This window comes from Hylaeus anthracinus, unplaced genomic scaffold, assembly GCF_026225885.1.
Source record: "Hylaeus anthracinus isolate JK02 unplaced genomic scaffold, UHH_iyHylAnth1.0_haploid 12002, whole genome shotgun sequence".
Taxonomy (NCBI): Eukaryota; Metazoa; Arthropoda; class Insecta; order Hymenoptera; family Colletidae; genus Hylaeus; species Hylaeus anthracinus.
In genome coordinates this window covers 15,665,272-15,671,447 of record NW_026534349.1, presented here as the reverse complement: position 1 = coordinate 15,671,447, position 6,176 = coordinate 15,665,272, and the positions used below count along the sequence as shown (strand labels likewise).

The window sequence follows — 6,176 nt, the reverse complement described above, 5'->3', positions numbered from 1 at the left end:
CTGGTGGCCGTGGTTGGCAGTTGCTCGACGCCGCTCCACGCGCGTCAGACCTCTCCGTGGTGAGTCGCGTGCATTTTGCACCTGCTCGACGTGCAACGCGCACGCGCACAGGTGCACGACCTACCGGCGCACAGACCTAAACTGGCGCGACGTCGAGCTTTCGTAGTCGGCATCGGCCATCCGCGACGCGAACTTTCACTCGGAGACGCTCCTCGCCTAGCCGTGTCGTGCTGGGCCGCGCCGCGTCGCGACACGTCGCGTCGCTGACAATCGCGTTTGTTCACACCGCTAACTACTGTCTACCGCGAAACAAGTAAGGAAAAAGGTCCCCTCTTTCATTTTTATCCCATTCCAACAATTTTCATTGCCATTTACACGAGTTTCGCCAAGTTTTCCGCGATGCTTTTCTCCACGATAACTGACGCATAGGATGTTCTTTGCATATCTTCAAAGATACTTAAACTTGTACAGATCTTCTACGACAATCCTCCACGATAACTGATCGCGACATAGGATTCCTGGTACACTTCTATCCCCACGGAAATCTCGCGAACGTAATTTCCTTCTCTAATTCTTCGTCTTTCCATTATTAATCCGTCGACCAACCGATCGCATCGCCCTGCGCGCGCTTTGGACAATGGACGTGCACGCTCGGTGGACGGAAGTAGTCTTCGGTGAAGTAACCGCTACCAGCGGCGTTGCGGTCAGCCGCTCTCGAATCCCAATCGCAAATCGACGCCAACACCCATGAACGGACTTTGGAATTCGATTTCACGGGGTGGACGAGTGTCCTAAGGGTTCGGGGAACCTCGGAGGACGGTCGAGTAGATTGCAGTTTTTGTGGGTAGAATCCGGAGATCGCGAGGATCGTTGATCGCGCGACTACGACTCGAGGATTAAACCCTTTCGCTACAAACAGCGACCTTAGTTCGACGAAACGTTGTGCATTCAAGAATCGCTGAATCGGATACTATCGACGTGACTACGTTTTGGAATTGTATTTGTTACGGGAGATGACGAGGGTAACGATTGTATGGCGAGTCCTCGAGTTCGTCCAGAAGCTTTCGAATCACGTACCGTAGGGAGAGAAATCATTCTTGGGGGATAATGTATCATCTGGCAGGGGACTGTGAACAGTGTCGAGTAATAAGTTTGGTGATTTCGGTAGCGTGGGCTTCTGGCAAAGAAAGCTCCCTCAGGTTCGTCGCCATCATCTGTCAAACAGGTCAATTATCTTGCCATCGTCAGTGTCGAGTAAGGTTCGTCCAGTCGTAGATCTTCCGAACATTTGTTCTTGCTTAAGTAGGAATTTCTCCAAGGGACCTTCCTTTACTCCAGTGAACCACGGTTAAACAGAAATACAAAGGAACACTCGTGCGAAGCAACAGCCGTGTACCAACATAGGAACCGAATTCGACGACCCTCTGTATCTGGAATAATGAAACATAATCGCGCGTACGCGTGCTGCAGAGTACCGACCGAACGCTTAGTACACTGCGCGCAACATGGGAGCTCTTCGACCCGCCGCTGTCCCAGCAAAAGGGTTAACCTGGACTGGGCGATAATCATTTGAAACTGAATCCCGATAGAGATAGCGCGATTATCAGCTGTAACGTGGCTATCGGTCGCTGCGAGTCGATGCTGTATCGATACGACCGTGTCAACAAATAAACGGACCGACCACGCACCCCCCATTCTTTGAATGGATTCGAAAGGGAATAGTCTCGGTCAAATCAATACGCATTCGCGACGTAGGGTTGGGAAAAGAGGGGCATGAGGGGGCACAGAGTACAGAACGCGATAGAGCACCGCGGGGAGAGAAATCGGGTTGCGTGCGTGTCACTGGCTGGACGGGTACTCTGGTGCACGTGTCACGGGAGAAAAACAGAGGGTCGTGGTTGAGCGGTCGTGGCGGACGGTCTCGCGCCTGGTAAACACCCGACCCTGTTAATAATTCCGATCTCGTTTGTCCTCTTGGTAGCGGTTTGCCTCGGGATTCCAGGGCGGTAGACAAAGCGCGCCGTTGTTACGCGATATTAGTCGTTTCCGCGATCATCGATCCTTCGAATCTCGGTCGGCAATTTGCGCCAGTTCCAACGTACCGGTGACCATTGACATTTATAGTTGACATTTACGAAGGAATTTCCGAATGTCTCGCTTATTCGATCGAGCCTCCGCCGCGGGTGTAGTGGACCGGTTGGGAGGGTAGAAAGAGTACATCGACCTATAGTTTTACAGTTGGTAGTTTGTGAACTCCGTGTGAAATTCGTGAGCAATTATCCAAACGCGAAGGACGGATAGGGAATATTTTTTTGGGGCTCAAACGAACCGAGAGGACAATGAATGGATTACGACTGGATGAAGTTCGCCCGGCAGGGTTTTGTTTGTACAGCTGCCACCCTCTCGAATCAAAGGCCCTTCGTGCCGAAGAAACATAAACAGTGGTTGGCATGACATCCGATCCGCGAGTCCAAGCGACAAATTTTATCGATACGGTAATGCCTCGAAAATCAGAATGTCTGTCTGTAACTGACACAAGCTACTGTATCGAACAAATTTGTTGCTTCTTCTCGCGATGAGAAGTTGTCCCCATGTTTTCGTCTCTTCAACTCGAACGACCGCATGAAAGGGATGATATCTACGAAAACAAACCGAGTCCGGTCAACTTTATCCTATTGTACCTCATTCACTGTCCCCTTCGAGTGGTTCGTTTGAGCTCGACCAATTCCGAGAGGAAGTTCTCTACTCGTGCTTCGCGTACCGATAGTCGAAGAGTCTACGGAAAAGACGATCACCAAGTCCGTCCCAAATCGAAAGCGAGCCTAAAGTGGGAGTAGTTGCCGCGATTCCTGAGAATCACACGTTGGTCCGGATTATCGATTCACGCGTGCACGAAAGACACACGTGCGCGGCCGCAGTCGAAGGAGCTGAGAGCTTTGGGCGAGATTGCAACAAGTTGCATTTAAAAGCCGTACCCTCCGCACGCCGGCATACTTTCCTTTTTCTCCTTTCTCCTTCCTCTCTGTCCTATCCTCCGCCTCCCACGCCTTACACACGAACCGAAGTCGCATCGTCGCCCTTTCCAAGCCGATTTGCGCTATACTCCGCTCGTCAGCTTAGGGATGGGACTCGATAAGAAGTTCACGGTCCATGTCCCGCATACAGGTACAGCCCTATTGCCATTAGGTACGCCGCTGAGAGGCCGGGCTGTGCTCGTGTTAATGCTATCGACTATTCCTCGCACGAGAGTTCGGCGGATCTACCCATTGAAGACATGGCTCTACATGGTAGAATGTGTATGCACGTACACCCTCGCATAATGCTCGAATAATCAGGAATTATCAATATGCGAAGCACGGGTTGAAAATTGTTTCTCAGAACTGGTCCTACTCGAGCTGGGAGTTCGTGGAGGACAGTGAATGGGACTCTGTTATATCCAGATGTTACTTGCTCGAGTGGCACGAGTGTACATAGCGATGGGAATGATTTATCATGGCATATTTCAAAAAGAACCTCGAGTAATATTTTACATATTGATGCAACCGGAATTTTGTTTTCAACTTATTGATAATCTCGCTACGAGTGGTACTATTTTATTACTTTGTTATGAATTATTTACTTGTCGTGCCAAATGGATGACACGGTCTAATAAGTTATTTAGCTCGTTCTCTATGCTCGGAATGTTGCCTTTGGGATGTTTGAATGATTAACCCGTACGGGAAGCTCGTTTTCGTTGCCATGAATAATCATACATTTTGAACCGAAACCCTGTTGTGTTCTGAACGCCTTCGTTTATTCCATTCATTGATGATCTGTTCTCAGACAAAATATTCGAGCATTGCTCCGCCAATTGATGGTTCGTCATTTTTTTAGCGTTATACAAGGCACTCCTGTACATGGATGCGTATAGACCCGTTTCTGTTGCCACCGACAAACAAACTTCTCCAGCAGAAACTTCGCTGTATTTATAAAACTTGTTATTCGGATTCGCGATCGAGAGTTATCGCGACCACTGTTTATGTTTCTTCAACTCGACCGACCATCGATTGGAGTGGACGGCAGCTGTGCAAACAAAACCCTTCACGTCGAACTTCATCCCATCGTATCCCATTCATTGTCCTCTTCCAGCGGCCCGATTGAGTTCGACCAATTTCAAGAAAGAATTCTCCTCCCGTACTTCGCGTATCGATAATTGTTTACTTCGTATGGTCACTTCGTTGGTAGATCAAGCAAGCCATTTTCTACGCTATATCGCTCACTTCTCGCTTCTTTGACGAAGTAGGGATACTTGGGACACTTTCTTGATTTAAATATCGATACATCGTCATTCGATGATGTAAAGAATCTACAGAAAACGATTAAGAATTGCGATCAACTACTGCCAACATGTTCCTGTATTTTGCCTCGACGATGGATGCTTTCACCTGCCCGCCCTCCGCCGGATGTCGACAGGTCGAGAGGGCCCTTCTTCTTGAAATATCTCGTTACGTGGGTCTCGAGTCGCGACGGCATTTCCCGAGGGTAATTATCGGGCAAACTGATTTAGGGCGACGAGCCGGTCGACGGGTCCTGCACAGCTGCCAACGCATGCATCTTTCAGCCCAGGATCCGCCTCGAGTCTCCTCGAATCCATCTAGACGCGACGAAACAGAGATATCCTCGACTCGTACATTTCGTCGACGTTGCGATCGTTGTCCGCGATTCAGCTGAAAATTACCCCGTCCTCCGGCTGGATCTGTCTCGGTGCCAAACTATGGCAGTCGACGCTATCAGACGGGAGATCGGATGACGCGGCGCTGCTCAAAAATCGCGCAAACTTCGAAATCCTCGGCTGAAAGCATTTAACCATCGAGACGAGTTTTAAACGAGGCTGGGAACTCCCGCGAACGAGAGTGCGAGGGGTAATACCCTTAAGCAGTGATTCTTAACCACTGTACCGTCGCACTTCGGCGTGTCGTAAAGACGATTGAAGTATGTCGCGAACGTTTGTCAAGGAACCTAACGAATCCTTCTTTTCGAATGCTTTCCAGGCTGGTACCGTAATTATTCGACATCAGGAACTGTTTTCTTCGTTCTTCTCTTTAGAAATAGTCTCGGCAGAGTTAAGATTCTTCTCTTTAGCTCATTTCTGACAAGTGGTTTCTTTCAAAAATCCCGAAACTTTGTATATTATTACAGTAATGACTAGTTTTGCACACGTAGCACGTGGAATTTTGTGAAGAAACGAGTCGAAGCGCGGATGTGAGTTGGAAGAGCTGAAGAACCACTGTCTCGAAAGCGACTCGCGACGTCTCCCTTGGTATTTGCACCGAAAGCACCGACGGCTCTCCTCGATTCGTCCCGCAAAGTTTATTGGACAAGATTCGAGACAAGGGTCGAAAATATTTTCGAGTTCTTGCAAGGGTGCTCGTGCCGGGCACCCTTGAAACTCCTGCGAGCTCTGCTTTGAGATCACGGATGGTATTCGCGGTATTTCCACTATTCTCGCCTGTTCGATTGTTGCGTGTTGATTGTTGGGATTGCATCTGGTTAGGAACCTATGCAAACGCGGGAATTGTTAATTGGTAATTGATCGAAGCTAGGAACTGTGTCGTACTTTCGCAATTTAGGAAAAAAGAAACGCCCTTTTACATTACAAAAGGTAGCGAAAAATGATTAAAACAAAGTTGCAATATTTCTGGAAGCACGTATGTAAATTACTGCGAAACTGTGCGAAGAGAAATTCTTTTTCGAAAACGAAATTCAACAAATTTGTCGAGCATTTTTTGTATTAATTGAAAGGCCTCCAGAAACGGCAAACGACGAAATACAAATACAGATAAAAATTTAATTAATTAATATAATAATATCGAGTAACCTTTTAATATTAAAAAGAGGAAACACGTTTTCAACGTGATGATGCTCCAGCACATTTTTAAAAATTCCCACTTTCGTAATGAATAGCTCAAAAGGAAGCAGGAAAATTTTATTTTTTTGACCCATTTAGTTAGAGACGTGACCCCTTAAATTCGATCGACGGAGGACCCTTACCACCGCCAATTAAGACGGTAAACGAGGCGCAGACTCTCCCTTCCATTTCGTTAACTCTTTGATCGATGCACCGGTCAGGCATCGCGAATCCTTCGCCCGTTTCGCTCGTTATGCCATCGAGAATAATTGCCGAATCGTCGTGGCGC

General features: G+C 48.0%; 1 protein-coding gene across 3 annotated transcripts in view; it reads left to right on the top strand.

The window, feature by feature from the left end:
- LOC128892553 (basal cell adhesion molecule-like) overlaps positions 1–6,176 on the top strand; it is a 98,149-nt gene continuing 91,973 nt past the window's right edge. Inside the window, exon 1 of one of the 3 annotated variants that reach the window (XM_054153084.1) lies at positions 1–313. The gene's annotated coding sequence lies outside the window, so the exon portion shown is untranslated. The remainder of the gene's footprint in view (positions 314–6,176) is intronic. The other 2 variants (XM_054153082.1, XM_054153083.1) reach the window with 2 other exon arrangements.